The sequence below is a fragment of the Pteropus medius genome, unplaced genomic scaffold (assembly GCF_902729225.1).
Source record: "Pteropus medius unplaced genomic scaffold, Ma_sr-lr_union100, whole genome shotgun sequence".
Taxonomy (NCBI): Eukaryota; Metazoa; Chordata; class Mammalia; order Chiroptera; family Pteropodidae; genus Pteropus; species Pteropus medius.
The window spans coordinates 609,899-626,988 of NW_024344378.1; the positions used below are offsets into that span (position 1 = coordinate 609,899).

Below are 17,090 nucleotides of genomic sequence, written 5' to 3' on the forward strand. Positions count from 1 at the left end.
GCACAGACACACTCATATGCAGAGAGATGCACACACGCGTGCACACAGACATGCACATACATCCATATGTGAAAGATGCACACATGTGTACGCAGACACATGCATAGACACACTCATGCAGAGATGAACACACGTGTGTACACACAGACAAAGGCACACACACGTGTACACACATACACACATGTGCATGCAAAGAAATGCATACACATGTGCACACAGACACATACATAGAGATACACACATGTGCACACACAGATGAACAGAACGGCGTAATACTTGCACATACGCACACACGTCCAGACAATGCGTCTATGTATGCACACACATGCCTGCGCACGTTCACACACAAAGACACCAGCACACACACAACACGACACAATCCCATCGTCGAGTAGCCCCGAAGTGACCCCACACGTCCGTTAAAGCGGCGCATGTGACATAACGAGGCCGAGTGGCCAGGGCTGTGGCTTTGCTGTCTCCGTCCCACAGGGCGGGCAGTGGGGCCGGCGCCTGTGGGGTTTGCGGCCTTTCCCTGCACTGCTGTGGCAGCTCCAGAAACCCCGCAGTGCGTCCCCGAGGGTGTGACGCCGTGTCACCCCCTGGAGGGGTGGTCCAGGCCTGCTGGCTGGGGATGGTGGGCTGACCGTCTGGGGACTGCTGGGCAAGGGGCGCGTGTCCTGGGGGCCTGCCTGGCTCTGCCCGAGCAACTCAGACGCCTCACCTTGGGGCGGGAGCCATAAGGCCACGGGGTTTTGGAGGTGACCCCTGGGGGCCGTGCTGTCCTTGTGACCTGGGAACTGAGGTCCCGGGAGGGTGGGCTCGCGTCCTGGCCCCTATGAGTCTTGGGGCCGCTGGACAAATGACCACAGACTGGACGGCTTGGAACAACAGGGATTTATCACCCCAAGGTCTGGAGGCCACAGTCTAGTCGGGGTGTCACAGGGTGACGCTCACTCCAGGGGACGGTCCAACTTGCCCCCGGCGTCCCTGGGCTGGTGGCCGTGTCCCTCCCATCTCTGCCTCCGTCTCCATGTGGCTTCTCCCCGTGTCTGTGTCTCCTTCTGCCTCTCATGAGGACAGTGTCACTGGGTCCAGGGCCACGCTGGCCCCAGGTGACAGCCTCACTTCAAACCCTTGGTCACATCTGCAGAGACCCGGTCCCGGTTCTGGGTGCAGGACGTGGACGAGCATGTCGAGGCCACACGGCCCATCTGAGCCGGCAGTGCGGTCACAGAGGGGTGTCTGCTGTCCCCAGTGAACCCGTGTGATGGCTCCATTTCTCAGAAGAGCCCGACCGACTTCTTAAGTGAAGGGGGACTGGCGAGTCAGCCTCCACGGGGCGTCTGCGCTGTGCCTCAGCCGCGGTGACGCTGCCAGGACCCAGTTCCAGGAGAGGACGGGGTGGGAGGCGCGGTGCCCTCGGGGCCCCCACCACGAAGGGTGGGCCTCAGCAGAACGTGAGCCGTCCGCCAGGTCGGGGGGCCAGTGCGGGGCGAAGGCGGGACCTGGGACGCGGGCCTCCCGGGGGGACGGGGACAGGGCTGGGTGGCAGGATCCCAGGACCCGAGGGCCAGGCCCCCAGGGGCCCGCGCCTCTGCCTTGTCCCAGAGGCAGAGCCTCCGAGCCTGACCTCAGGGCCGGGGGAGTGGGGAGGATGCAGGACACAGCACTGGCCCCTCCATCCATTCCCGGACGGCCGGACTCACGGATGCGCACTCCTGAGGTCACAGGACGGCTGCTTGGGCGGGCTCCGTGGCATGTCACCGACGGGGTCACCTGGCCGCTGTGCTGCCGGTGTGAACTGGGGACCGAGGGCTGCTGCAGCCGCCCCCCCGGCCCCCTACTGGCAGCCACAAGTCCCGGCGGCTCCGAGCACCTTGAGGCGGAGCGTGTGTTGTCTCCCGTCCCGTGTCATGAGCCAGGTGTCCCCCCCATGGCCGTGGGCACAGGGACAGTCTATTCCCAGGGCCGGGCGGGGCTAGCTCTGTGTGGCCCGAGGGAAGGACTCGGGCAGGGCAGCGATGACGTGTTAAATGGAAAGGCCGCCGGGGACCGAGCGGAGGACGTTGACCCCAGGCCGAGTCCACCTGCTAATTCTCCTGGCCGCCTCCTCGGGCTTCGTGCTGCACGCCACAGGGAGCCCCGCACGGGGGTGCCGAGACCCACCCCAAATCCCGGACGAGGAGCCGGACAGCCATGTGCCACATCTGCTCAGCACGGAAAGCAGGGCATCCAGCTGTCCTTGCTGGCGGAGCCGGTGGCAGGGCTGGGTTCGCGTCTCTCCCACGTTGTCCCGGCCCCTGGCCTTTCTCCCGGTTGGCTGAGGCCCTGCGCCCCGGAAGCCTCGCTGGGCGGGGGTTCGGCGGGGCCTGCCTGCACCCGCGTGCCTCCGCTCACGCACAGCTGGACACTGGCCGGACGCTCGGAGCGGAAGCCGTCGGAGGGGAGAGGCGAGCTTCCGGAGGACCATGCGATGACCAGGTGCTTCTGGCTCCAGGGTCAAGTGGGGACGGCGGCCCCGTAGCTAATGAGCTGTGTTATTATACTTAACGGGAAAACAAAACCCAAACACTGCTTGGCGTCCGCCTGTGGCCCGGTTACCGAGCAAATCACAGCGCTATTCAAACAGGAAAAACACGTGTCACATGGCGACCCCGGGAGTCGAAGCCTCCCCCGTCTCCAGCACTAATATTTTGAATGCCATAAATAAATAAAATGTGTTCGGATCTGCAGTGGCAGTCCTCGGGGGTGAAATTGACATTCAGCCAAAGTGGTGAGGATATTAAAATCGATAGATTATGAAGGAGAAATCCTTCAGTAAACATTTTCCTGTTGAAACCCTGTCTTCGGCTTTGTCCTGCTGAAGCAGCACAAAGGTTAGATTTGCATATGGCTGGGGGCGGGACCGGGGCCTGCGCCCACGTAGCCTCTGCCGGTCCCTTCCTCAGCCTCGTTCGCCAGCCCGTGCGGCCCCTGGTGGTCTCGGGGACGAGGGCTGGGGGCCTGGGGACGGCAGGCAGCACGGGCGTGAGGAGGCCCCTGTCGCGGCCGTGCCCTCGGAGCCAGCATACTGGGCGGCGGAGATGGGGCCGGGGTGGGGAGGGGGAGCAGTGCCGGTGCCAGTCCTGGAGCTCAGGATGGGCAGGCATGGCCAGACCTGTGTTTGGGGACACCGGTGGCTTCGTGCCTGAGGGAGTGGCAGGATGCTCGTCAAGGTGGCTCGTGCGCCCTGGGCCCGGAGGCCGGGGACACGAGACTTCGGCAGATGGCGCTCCCCGAGACGCCGTGCCAGCATCGGCCCCTGCCGGCCCGCCGTGTGCCCCCAGCCGGCGGTCAGCCCTGCGCCTGCTCCATGGAGACTGTCCCAACCGCAGAGCAGGGAGAGGACAGTGGCAGGTGGCTTTGAGCACCCTATGCCCCACGCGCCTCGGTCTTGTCCCAGGTGCCCCTCCTGGAGCCCAGGCAGCAGCCGGCACCAACCTGCCGCCAGGGGCCAGCCCCCTGCGGGGTCTTCGGCCGGGCCAGGGCGCGTGGAGCAGAGAGACGCCGTCCCCGAGCCCGCCCGGAGGGCAGATGTGGGAGCAAATGAGCCACCACAGTGACTTAGGCCACGGGGTTCAGTGTGGTTCACCAGGCAGCCTGGGCACTGGCGCCGGGCGTATCTGGGACCTGCAGGCGAGGCCACCACGTGTCACTGCCTCGCGGGGTCGCTTTGAGTGAAAACATCATCAATTCTGGGTGAGGAAAAGCTCACCAGTCAAACCACTTGCTTGATCATTTATCAACTTTGAGCTCGTTATTGTTTTTTAATTTGGAGGACACTGCAGTTGGCGACAGGCATCTGAGCACTAAACGAGTGACCGCAGTCCCTCTGGCCCGGCGCTGGCCGCTCGGCCGTCTGCGTTCGGTTTCTTGGCCTTGGGTCGCGTCCTCTCTGATTTCGCCCTTAGGCTGTGGACAGGAGCCTGAGTGTGAGAACTCTGCCCCCTCACCCAGGAGGGTCGGCACGTGTCACCGTGCCCCGAAGTGTGTGACCGCCTTGGCAGCGCACAGGCCTCGGAAGCCCTGCAGGCGAGCTGGGCGGGGCCTGGACAGGTGCCGTTGGGGCCGGGACCCTGGGACGCCGGCCGTCCACGCGGCCTGGGGAGGAGGCGGAGCAGAGGCTGCCTCGGAAGCACTTCCGTGTTTATTCCATCTCTGTCCCCGTCCGCAGGGAACAGGATCGATCAAACTCATTGAGCAAGACACTAATGACATGCAGAGACGAAAGGACAAGGTCCACTAGATAGAAAAGCCACCGTACCAAACAGGGAACACAAAGCCGTGCGTGACAGATGGCGGCCAACATCCTTTGGGGACGAGCTGCATGTCGGGTGCCAGGTGCCGGTGGGTCTCATTCCCAGGTGCTCCCCACCGGGAGGCAGCTGCCCTCACCGCCGACTTCGCAGATGCCGAGAGAGGGCAACGTCCTCGCTGGGGACACGCAGGCTGCATGAGACCCCAAGGCCCATGACAAGCCACTGTCCGGCCTCGAGCCGCTGCAGGGCGGGGTGGGGCAGTCTCGGTCTCTGAGCGAGACGGGGTCCCCGAGACAGGCGGGAACCAGGACTCCGGCCTCTTTCTTACACAGGTCCGTGTTCTGTGGCCCCCTTCACTGCGGCAGTTCAGGGAGCAAGTGACGCCTGGCGAAGGGAGAAGGGGCGTCTGGGGGAGGAGGTGGCAGGAGAGCCATGGGGCAGCCGTGCGGCCCACAGGCCCCCGCTCCCCATTCCCCTGAGCCAGCATCTCGGGAGGGGCGTCCTTGGTGGCACGTCCCGCAGGCTGCGAGGGTGATTCTGACGCACGTTGTCTGACACCTACTGCGTGACAAAGGTGCTCTCTCCCCCCAGGCCCTGCCCCGGCTGCCCGGAGCTGCGTTCAGCCGGCCTGTGCTTTGGACTTCTGCGTTTCTCTCTGCAGCCACTGCCTCCGACACCTGAACAGGCCCCTCACCCTCGAGCACCCCAGGGGACGTCTGATGGCCCGGCCTGCCTCAGCGGGGGGCCTGGTAGGTGAGCTCCCCCTGAGTGACCCCCGCTTCCTACGCCGCACGCATGTTGAGCCCGGTCCCGTCACCACGCCCTCGAACAGCCTCCTGCCCACGCCTAACGAGTGTCACGGAGCATTTTCTCTTTAGCACGGTCCGCAAGCTGGAGGGGTTCTGGGGGACGCAGCGACTGGGGGGTGCTCCGTCGGCCAAGGCAGAGGGAGGAAGGCCGGTCACGCTCAGGGCTGCTGGCAGGGACGACTAGGGGGACCGTGACAGGCAGGACCGCCCCGCCGCCCTCCTGGGTCGGAGACCGGATGACAGGCCTCCCTCGGGACAGGACTGGGGCTGGTCACATAGTAATGGCCGACGCCAGAGACGTGAGGCGTTTTTAACCTTCTATTCCTGGCCTTTTAAAATTCTACGTGATTAGTTACGTCCAAGAAACAGGGAAAATGAAGATCTTTTTTTTTTTTTTTAAAGAAAGGAAGGGGCTGCATCATGTGATCGGTTCAGGCTACGTTGGTGACAAGAGCTTAGCATGTCATCTTCTTCTTCTTCCTCCCCTGTGTCTGGAAAGCAGGTCACCTCGTCTGCCTCTTGTTGCTCATTTCCAGGGAGTGCGGCCACTGTCCGCTCCGTGTGCCCCAGCGGAGAGTGACAGGAGGGCCCAGGACGTCTCCCCGGCAGGTGGCCGGGGCCGAGGGAGCTCCCGTTGTCCAGGGGCTCTCTGCTCGTCGAGGGTTTCAGGGACGCCGAGGCCGGAGAGCCCATGCGTGTTGACAGGTGCGCAGACGGCTGTGTGTCCACTTGCGGGTTAGGTAAAGGTGTGGCCGTTCGCAGCTACCTGCACTGCCGGACACCCGTGGCTCTGTTTACACGTAGGCACAGTGGCCGCTGCTGTGACAATCAACTCCAAACTGGAATGCAGTAAAAACATGGGAAGTCAACCGAGACCGCAGTGGAAAAAACGTACTATTTCTGTTTCTGTGAAACCTGTGCGTTCCGATGTGCTCAGGAAGACATTTTGCATCTGGGTTTAATTGGAATCTTTAAATTCTCATTAGCGCACCAACGCGGGGGTGCTAACAGATGAGGCCCTTTGTTTGGGGCTGATTCATGGTTGCTCGAGTTCGTCTGGGTTTACGACGTCACCAAGCAGCAGCGTTTCGGTGTGCCGAGGGAAACGGGCTCCCGGCGGACATGCAGGGTCTGGACTCACTCCCCGGCTTTCGTGGGATCTAAGAGAAGCTGTTAGTCATTGCCCAAGTAAAAGAGGGTGCAGACACCCGTTTTGCGACATTACCGTTGACGTCCATGTGACACTCGCTGCCACATGCCGTATAGGGTACGCTCTGAGCCCTCTTCGTCTTGTGACTTCGGCCCTCAATCTGCTTTTTTTTTTTACCCAAAGAGTGGGCTCCAGAAAGGAGAAATGAAGAGGTGAAAACTGCCCAGTAACTGCAAACGGTGCCTCGGTGGCTCTAGGCCAGGGCCGGGCCACCAGCGAGCAGGCCCTCAGGCTCACGGACACCAAGGGCAGAGGGCCCTCTGCACTGCGCTCACCGTGCACAGACAGGAAGACGGCCCGTCCCCTCGGCCCGACTTCCACAAACGAGAACATCACTCCCCACCTTCTGGACTCAGGGACGCTGCACGCACACCCGTCACCGGCACCCTGGCGCCCACTGCAGGTAGTCGTTAAGGTCTGGAGACGTGACTGTCTCTTCGAATGCACAGACATCGACACGAGGCCGCCAGAGGACGCTGTAAATTCCTCGTCACTGACCGGAGAAATGGAGACCCATGAAGTCCCCGGCAGAGAACCGAGGTCACCGAGCAACAAGGGACACGGATGGACAGTGATTGGGAAGATAAGGCGGGAACAAACGAGGAGTTTAACAAAGAGGTGGACAGAGCCAAAGGCCTCTGGAGCCAAGAGCACAAGGAACGTGAGGACGAAAGCAAGAGAGAGTGGGAGATGCGATGGGCAGAGGGAGACGCGATGGGCGAGTGGTTCATGGGCGTGGAGGGAGTCACATGGGCTTGAGAGGGAGACGCCATGGCGACGGAGACGGGATGGGCGGGAGGGAGACGCGATGGGCAGAGGGAGACGCCGTGAACTCGGAGGCGTCATCCGAAGCTGTCGCGTCGGAGGGGGAGAGAGGACAGAGAGTGAGAAGGAGTGGACGGCTTTCGGGGTGCGGATCCATCGGTGGGAGTGCGCAGCGGGGCGAGAGAGACAGTGCCGACGACTCCCGCATCGGGGAGGAGACGGAGGGCTCAGCCCCACGTGCCGCGGCCGCCTCCTCCGGGCCTCCGGGCTTGGGCCGCCAGTGTTCCGCCCAGGACCGGCATCTGCGTTCAGGACGGGCCCACGCGTGGTTTCTTCGCCCGTCTCTGCCTGGCTTTGGTCTCAGAGTCTGGCGTGGGACTCAGGCCGCCCCATATGAGCGTGGAAGTGTCTCTCTCGCTCTATCTCTGGAAGTGTTTTAAAAGAATCCATATTAATTCTTCTTCGAATGTTTGGTAAAATTCACCAATGAAGGCATCTGGCACGAAGCTTTTGGTCAAGAGATTTTTTAAAAAGTATTTTTAAAAATTGAGATGTAGTTGAGAGATTTTCGGATACAGACGCAATCTCGTTACTTGTTGCCGATGTGTTAGGATGTTCAGTTTCTTAACTCATGATAAAAACCCTCAGCAAACGGGCGTGGAAGGGAATTTGTCACAAAGAGAAGTGAAAGGCGTTCAGCGGCGAGGGAGAGGGAAAGCGGTCTGCGTTTGCGGCTGGCGTGATTCCGTAGAGAGACGGCCCCGAAGGTTCTCCTGCGGTCTCTTCATTTCAGTAGTGCGAGCGCAGGGCGGGAAGCCCCCTAACGCGCCTCCGGGTCCCTGGGCTGAGCAGGGAGCTGGCCAGGCCCTGGGACTCGACAGGAAGCAGCAGGGCAAATAAAGCGGTCGACGCGGCCTGCCCCAGCTGGGTGTTAGCTCGGACCCGTTCAGAGCGAGGTGGCCCCGCGGGGCACGAGGCACACCTCTGCAGCGGACGGTCGGCAGGTGCTGGCTGGACGTCGGTCTGAGGTGACCGGGCCGGGGCAGCAGCCGTGGGGCCTGGCCGGAGACACTGGGACCCTGGAGCAGGATGCACTTGAGACGCTCATAGGCCCGTTACCCGTGACGCAGGCCGAGCTGTTTCCTGCTGCTGCTTCCGGTACTCGATGTCGGCTTCCTCGTGTCCTCACGAGTGACCTTTAGCTGGGGACAGCGAGGCACCCTGTGGCAGGTGACGTCACCGGCCTTCTGGGCTCTGGGCAGCACAGACAGGCCCTTAGCTGCTCCGGGGAGATGTGGTGTGACACACACCCAAGGGTCCCCGGGCCCCAGATCCCCAGACGCCTCACACTCTGCCCGGCCGGGCGATGCTGGGTGGCGGTCAGTGTCCACCCCACTTCCGCAGCTCTCTGTCACTAAGCCACCGGGCACGGGCCTGTCTCACGCTTCGTGCAGTCACCCGGCACGGCCCGTGCCTCATTACACTGGACCTCACTGGCCGCATTGCCCCTGGGCCCCTGGGTCAGACGCTGGTCTGTGAGCCCCGAGCGCCCGCACGCGTCCCCTCGTCCAGGCCTGCCCTCCCGCCAGCCTGCCCGCACCTCTCCTGCCCCAAAGCTGGACAGTTAGCCACAGTGTCCACGCCCTGAGCTGAGGTCGCTCCACTCGTGAGGCACAGAGCCAGTGGGGGGAGGGAGGGTCGCTGACCCAGCAGGAGCGCCGGGCTCTAGAAAGCTCCAGAAGGAGTGGGAGCCAGCATGGGGTCACCGTGGCAACTGGATGCGGGCAGGAGCATGGATGTGCCACAGGAAGCAAATCCACGGCATTGCGGGTCGAGTGTGGCGTGTCCCGCTGCCAACTCTCGTCCTCGTCGTCAGCCTACTGGGGCTTCTTCCACCGGTACCGTCTCTGCCCCTGCCCTCTGCACGGGCTGCGGGGACATCCCAGCAAGGCGCCCAGGGCCCCGGGTCCAGGCCCCCGGCAGCGTCTGTCCCCTCCCTCTGGCTGGGAGGGGCCGGGCTTCCGCTCCGACGATTTTGTTCCTGTCCCGGTTGGGCACGCGGTGTGGTGTTCTTGTCCTGTCACAGGCCTGCCTCCTCCCCGGACGTGGTCCCCCCAGAAGCTCCCGGAACCCACAGCTTGTCTGCTGTGCGGCAGGGTCGTGGCCACGCTCGGCTTTGCGTGGCCATGCGCAACCTGTCCTATGGCCTCCGATCTGTCCCCAAGGGACTCTCGCCTAAGTGAAGAGAAGCCGGAGGGACCTGACCTTGGTTTCCACCCCACAGAGCACGGGAGACACAAACAAATGCTCGTCGGAGTGAAACGCTCGGAAAACGTGGCCGGTGTCACACACCCCCTTTTGCAGGATCGGCGGGGGCCTGACCCGAGGCCACGCACCGGGTCCTCCCTGTGGAGCCGCTTCCTGCCCGAGTCAGCGCACGCTCAGCAGCCCAGCGGGTCTGTTTCCCGGCACGGTTAGTGGGCGTTGGGCGAGGGCGGCTCATGGGGCTGGAGACGCGTTTTGAGGGACCCCGGCTGGGTCCTGGTCTGGGGATCAGGGCAGGTGCGCGTCACCTGATGCCCACTTACAGGAGGGCTGCCACCACGGGCAGCGGGAAGGGTCAGCACAGAGGCCATGTTCTCCAGACAGGCTCCCCGTTAAGGGGGCGCTTTGGCCACCGGAACTCGTTTTGGCTTTTCTTTAATAACTTTAGGGAGAAAAATACCCCAAGCCCGGTGGCAGGGAGTGTGTTGCTAAGATACCGACGTTCTTTGAAAAGTCGAACTCTTTTAGGAAAGTCCGTGTCGCATGCAGAGGGAGAGACTCTCACTCCGAGCAGCTTCACTCTGCGCCCGGCCTCGCCCGGCTCCCGCCCCCATCGCCCTTTCTCCGGTGCCTTCCAAACGCCGTCCGCAGGTTCTGGAAAGCAAGTAGGGCCTTTGTCAGCCGTTCTGCCTGCATTTTCGGGGCGCCCCCTCGAAGGCCTGCAGACACCAGAGCAGTGGTTATGCCAGCGAGGTCTGTCCAACTTCTGAGAAGAGCAAAACTAATTTATTTTTTGTTTCTACTCCGCTGCCGCGGGCGATGCTTCCTCCGGAGGTGTCCACCTTCCTCCCAGCTCCCTCGGTGTGTCATCCTTCTTTGCTTTGTTTTGTAACTGACAAGAGGAAAAAACATCTGACATCAGCCTTGGAAGACAGTAGCTCATTCAAGACCCTTGCCCCTCTCAGATCTGATAAAAATCTTGCCGGAAACCGTGTCCGACCTGCTGGCAGGAGGTCCAGATGGCTCTGCAGCCCGCGGAACGGACCCGCACACCGAGGCTTTGCACGGCATCAGCGGGCCAGCGTGTTTCTGCAGCCAAATGCAGAACAGAAGATGTCTGCGGGGTTGGTGCGGGCTCGGAGGACGACCTCACGAACGAGAGTGCCATCAGGTGGTGCGTGTGCGTGTGCGTGTGCGTCTGTGTGCGGGGAGAGGCTGAGAATCAGCTGCAGCGGAAGCAGATGTGGCACTTTCCTGCTGCCCAAGATGACCTGTGGCCGGCGTGATCAGTGCACGTCTCACTGTGTCCCTGGGGCGTCCCTCGGGAGAGATCTCACTCCTGGCGTCCACGGAGGCTGACGTGCTGGAATTTGTCACCGGCCGCGTGTGCGAGAAGGTGACAGGAGCTGCGGGAGTGGTGTTGCCGGTCACTTCTGCTCATCACCGGTGTGAGGAACGGGGCCCGGCTCTGGCAGACTCTGGGAGGCTGAGGCCGTTTGCAGACGCAGCCGACGGAGCCTGTGGCTTCCCGGACGCCCGAGCATGTGGCACAGACATTCCGCCTTGCGCTGGGGACTGCGCTGGGGACCATGGCTGCTCCCGGAACTTCGTCCTCCCGCTGCCTGCCGATCTGCACCAGGGCCCCCGTCCCTTGCCAGTGAGGGTCGGTCACCGCCGCCCCTTTTCTTCCCTCCCCTGATCTCGCAGCTTCGTTGAACTCGCGGTGATGGCTTTGATGTGATTCCACCAAACCACGTCCTCTGCTCGGGCGAGGTTGACCTTGGCCGCACAGCCACCCCCGACCAGCCCAACCCAGGCCCGACCACTGCCCGTCCCGCAGCATGAAGCGGGGTTCCGGCCCCGTCTGCATGGTCCAGCCCTGGGGAGGCCCGGCAGCATCCGGGACGCTGGCCGGCACTAGTCATGCCGGGGTGCCTGGCGGGGGGGCCAGGACGCCTCCGTGCGAGGGTGCGGCCCACGGGCAGCAGCGAGGTCATGCGTGGACGTGCACCGCTGCTCGTGCTGGACAGCTCGCCGCCCCCGCTGCCGAAGGCACCCTGAACGTCTCCACTGTGCGCGTTCACACCACTCCAACTCAGCATCCCTGCACGGCCCGCACGATACCTGTCTGTTCCGACTGAGCCATGATGCTTGGTGCAGAGCGCGACACGGTGACATTTGTTCGTGTCGGCCGGCAGACTGATGGGGGCGGGAGCATGAAGGTGACATGGGAAGGAGGAAAGTCGGAGGAGTGACAAAGCAAGAAATGACCTTCGGGCGTGCTACGGAGCAGGTGGGGACCACATGTCATGCGAACACCAGGCGAAAGTGTGTTGAAATGAGCTGATGTGTACTTTTTGGCCTTTTAAAGCCATTTTGGTCCCATGAAGGTTGAGCGTCACAATCTCATTTCAAGAGTTGGGGACAATGTCAGGGGGAGGGAGGGGCTTCGGAAAGACTGTACGGTGTCTTCGCCCGGGGCTGGCTCTGTCCTGCGGTAGACGTGCTCCGGTCCCGGCCGCCTGCCATGGCATCATCAGAGGGGTGGTTTCAGAGGGCTTTGTTTTCCACATTCAGTAACTTAAAAACACCCCAAACAAGCAGACTTCGGCCGCCTAGAGGTCGCTGGCCTTGCGCCCCCCACCAAGCCTTATGGCTGGTAAGAGGGTCCTGAGCTGGCCCACGGGGCCCCCACAGACCGCTGGGTGGCTTCACCACACACACCCCACCCGGGGTCGTGTGCTATGCGGGATCCTGTCGAAGTGCCATGCAGACGAGCCTCGTGGGTGCTGCCTCTGCCTGTGGCCCTCTTCCCCGGTCTGCCCCAGAACCTGTCACAGACGCAGATGACTGGGACGCGGCCCACGTGTGACGGCAGAGGCAGTGACGGGGCGAGGTGTCTACGGGCCCGGCGAGAGTGGCTGGCAGCCCAGAGGCGGGAGGGAGGCCTGGGCACTGTCCTCAGGGCCCAAGGGGAACACCTGCCGCCACGTGGATTCCAGCTCTGGGGGAGCTCTGCTCTTTGGGGCCCCCATTTGTGGTGCGTGTCATGGCAGCCCTGAGGACACAGGCTTAGGCCCACGGTGACTAGCTTAGTCCCTTGGATTTATTCGCTATGAAGCTGAACCATGTGGGATGGGCCACATTTTGGTCCACAAGAGGCGACTGTGTATATTTTGGCCTGATACCTGCAGTGGGAGCTTTGGCGTAAACGTGGGTTTCTGTGACTTGAGTGCTGCCCACACTGGTCCACCAGCAGCCCAGATGCGGCTGTGAGCGGACGAGAAGCCAGACAGCCTGGCAGCTGTCGCGAGGCCGTAGCCGAGCTGGACAGCGTGGCAGGGTTAACCAGAAGGCGTGGGCTTGGACCCGACCTTTGCCTCGTGCCGTGTGATCTGGGGTGAGTGCGTCTCCATCCAGCTCACTCTTCAGGGACAGGGTGCACTGGCCAGCCGGTGGGGACGGCATGCGGGCTGCTGGACACGGCCCACGCCGGCATCTGTACTGCTTCCGATGGCCTCGCTTGTGCTTCTGGTGCCCACATGACTTGGTTTGGGGGTGGACGCACAGCCTGGGTGCCATCTAGACCCGAGGCCCCGTGGTGGGAACGGGAGGGGCCCAGGGGTCTTGCGTGGCTCGCAGGTGCACTGTGGAGATGCACGAGGATGTCACAGCTGTGGGCACCTGCACCTCCAGTGAAGACGCCGAGCCCAGTGCAGACACAAGGGGCCTGCGATGTGCTCGCAGCAGCAAGGCGGGCGAGTCTGCCACCCGCACCTGCCGTGGGCCAGGCGGACGGAACTGTGACGACGAGGACAGAGGTGCCATGGGGCTTTGTGCTGGCCACCGGCCCCTGACCACCGGCTTCTGACCACTAGGCCCCTGGGACTCAGGCTGGGGTCACAGCGAGCGTCTGCAGCCTGACATGCGTGGGGTCACACTGAGTGGTGGGTGTTCTGAGCCCAGGAGCGGGCGTGGGCCCACCCTGGGTAGACTACTGGGCTGGTCACTGGGCAGATGTCCCAGGGGAACGAGCAAGTGGCAGCCACCGGTGTCCTCTGAGCTGGGGCGGATGCGCCTTCCCGGGGCCAGCTGGAGCATCTCCCTGAACATGGAGGGAAGGCCTGTGCCACCGTCCGTGGACGGCCTGCCAGGCAGGCCAGCAGCTCCAGTGGGGGCGGGGCCAGGACCGGGGCCTCCCCCAGCAGCCACGACACCCCTACGTGATGGCAGCCCAGTGACGTGCACTTCCTTCCAGAACAAATGGGCCGCGTCCTAAGCCTTCCTGAGAGCTGAAGAGTAATTTGAGAGGTGGGACGCAATGACTGAGCCGGTGTCCTAATCCCCCGAGAGTGTCGGCTCCCTCCAGCGAGCAGCGAGATCCCGCCGCCCCGGCCGGGCCCTTAATTACCAGACTCCCGTTCCTCTCCTGGGGGCCCCCAGGAGGGGTGTCTGTCGCGCAGATGAACGCACGTGGAAACACAGTATCAAAATCAATAACTCAGCGTGGAGGCGAAACGGAACAGAACAACACCTTTCCCGTCGCCCGCTCCTGGTCCCAGGCGCCTCATTCCGCTGCCGCAGTCATCCGCCCTCCCCGCGCCCCGCTGTCCCCCAGAGCTCCCACTGGGAGGCAGGGTCTGTGCTGGGCTTCCGCACTGGCCGAGGACAAAGGCGGCAGCGTGTTCAGGCCCCGGGCCCTGTGAGAGGCGCTGGCCGTGCCCAGCCCTGTCGGGGCCACTCTGGAAGGCCACCGCAGGTCTCAGGCACACTGTGCCATTTCTCAGGACTTCACGTTTCTGTGTCAATGCCCATCGTTTTGCAAAGCTCGGCTGAGACCCCAGCGTCTCGGGGACGTGTCCCCGAACCCCGTTTCTGTGGTATCGTGAGAAGCCGAGGTTTATAAATTGCTCATTACCTCATGCACCCACCCTGGGGCAGGCCCGCTGCCCTCCCACAGGTGATGAGTGATCAGCCGGAGCCACGTGGCCAGTAGCACCTGGGGCCAGGATGCACATGCAGGCTGATCGCCCTTCAGGCTGCACCCCAGGTCTTCTCCTGTGGAGGGGGACCGGACGCGCGTGCGCCCCGACCTGGGGAATGGCCAGCACGGCTTTTCTGAGCTCTCTGCAGGACGGGAGGGCAGAGCCTGTTTCTGTCTGACCCTGACCGGACCTGCGTGGGGGGCGGGAACATCCCCTAGGGTGGCTGGGCTCCCGTCACCACGCGGGGAGTGGCCTTGTCACCACTGGTCACGCGAAGTGTCGCTGCGGCTCTAAGACACGACCGCGTCACGTCACCAGCCGTGACAAGGGTCCCGCTACATGGCAAAGCCGCAGGCATTTCTCGCAGTGGAAGCCGTCTGGTTCGAGTCACCGGGCAGACGGGAGGCAGGAAGTCGCAGGGGGCGGCAGTGAGCTGCGCACACAGGGCCGCGGGTCCGGGCGGGTGGGGCCCCTGGAGCAGAGGTGGCCCCGGGATGATGGGGACAGTCTGCGACGCCTGTGAGGATGGCCAGTGGAGGACTCGGGCGCTGGCGACTCGGGCCCTGGGGGGTGCTTGGCAGTTCGCAGACCAGGCGCTGCAGATCCTCGCTGGCCGTCCAGGTCGCTAGAAAATCCGCCCCGACGACCTTGTCTGTGCGTCTTCACCAGCAAAACTGAGAAGCGGCCAGTTTACCCCCATATCCCACCCCGCCCCGGGCATCGAAGTCTCCGGGCCGTGCACCCTGCCCCTGCTCCCGGCCACCGTCACCCACGCGTGCAGGCTACCACTGGCCCTCAGGGGGCCAGGAAGACAGTCCTTCCAAATTGGGGGAGAACCCAGATGTCCCCTCACGCCCAGCATCCACCCCAAGCCTGGTCCCTCCTCTCCTTGCGGCCTGGCAGGGATGGGGTGAAGCCCAACGTAGCTGCCAGGCCGAGCCCTCCCCCGCTGCTGCCCGCTGCCCCCTGCTGGCCACAGCCCGCCGTGCCTGCACCCATCCTGCTCAGATGCAGAGGGTGGGCCGCTCCCATCTGACCTGCGGTCCCCAGGGGCAGGGACAGTCTGTCCGCCCCAGCGACAAGGCCTCCCCAGAGGCACGCCCATCGACTAACGGCAGAAAGAGAAGTGTGGAAATTCCTCGCAGGCGCGTCAGGCTCAGAGGGTCTCGAGAAACCGAAGCCCTTCCCTGGGCCACCCATGCAAACCCCGGGGCTTGCTTGCTCCCAGACGTCTGCAGAATTTTCTAGAACGGATTTCATCCTCCTCGTGATGGAAAGAGGAGACAGAGATGTCACATAAGAAATACTGAGAGGCTCGGGACACAGGGTCCTCAGACGGCCTCGCCCCCTCCCTGTCACGGCCACCCCCAAGGCCTTCCACCTGAGAACAGCCGCTGGGAGTGAGGCCCGAGTGGGGACCGTCCAGCAGGAGTCCCGGGGCCCAGGGCGCTGGAAGCAGCGGGGTCTGTGGCTTGCGGCACGTGGAGGGGGAAGGGACGGGAGGGGAGGGGAGGTCTGCCAGCAGCTCCGTGTCATCGGGCCTCGTGGTCTCCAGGTCCAGACTGCCGCTCGGGGGGACGTGGGGTGTGCATGGGCGCGGGCCTGGCTGAGCGGGCAAGGGGTGTCCTGAGAACCCCGGCCGGGCGGCTGCATGGGAGGCTCCCAGCACCCGAGGCTCCCAGCACATGGAGCTATTGGCGCGGTGCCACCAGACGCCCCCTGACATTTGACTTACAGCTTTAGGCATTCTTTTGTAATTCTAAACAGTCGACAAAAGGATCAGAGGAAATGTCATATTTGCAGGCTTCGAGCCCAGAGTGACACCCCGGAAGCCAGGCGGGAGGTCGCCCACGATGGCTGGTGGCTTCCCGCCAGCTGCCTCCCCGCCCGCCGTTGGTGGGGCTCAGAGCCACTACGCTCAGGCCTCCCCTGCACCCCCACATCTCAAATATTTACCACATTAAATACCAGCCTCCAGAATATTGCCTGCACTTAAGCTTTTCACGTCCCAATGATTTTTTATTATTTCCATCGACCAAAATAAATGAAGAAAATGTTTTAGACTACACTTGAAAGCATGTAAAAATCAATAACTGGATTTTAAAAGATTTAAAATGTCTTGAATACATTCATTTTCAAACACATTCCTCTGATCTTTAAATAGCTTTCCTTCGAGCATAACGTTTTTTTTGAAAAGTCAAATATGGAGCATTAAGGGTATAATTACCATTTTAATTATAACTCAATCATCCTATCTGCTTTGCATAGAAATTAAAGCTTTTATGTCAGGATTTCTGGGCACTCACGAATGTTCGGGAGCAATTAATGTTAAAAGTTTAATTTTTTTTAAGTGGGTATGAACTTCACAGTCCTTAATTTCATTCCCGCTCAGATCGCAGGGCGGAGATGCTCCCAGCTGTCATTTGGTTTTCGGAGTGACTCCATCCCTACTCGTGCGGTGGGGCCCAGTCACCCTACAGCCCTCGAGTCCTTCGCCGGTAAACCGGCCGCGGCCCTGCTCGCCTTGTGGGGCCCCGGCGCGCACACGCGGGGGGCCAGCCGTTCGCGTCGCGTCTTGCGTCACCACGGCCCTCCTGTCTCGAGTAGGGAAACAGCAGCTCCTCCAAACCCGGGCGTTCAGGAAGCAGAGGGCTGTTTCACTGAATGACAGGTGATACCGGCGGGTCTCGGGTGAGCGCGTGTTTTCTGTCCCCAACCCCAGGGCCCGCGGGGCCCAGACAAAGCGCCGGGGCCGAAA

The 17,090-nt window shown here is 62.6% G+C and overlaps 1 protein-coding gene across 1 annotated transcript in view; it reads right to left on the reverse strand.

Annotated features, from left to right (window-relative positions):
• The window catches only part of ADARB2 (adenosine deaminase RNA specific B2 (inactive)), a 238,624-nt gene that overhangs the window by 37,480 nt on the left and 184,054 nt on the right, over positions 1-17,090 (reverse strand). The window lies entirely within an intron of this gene.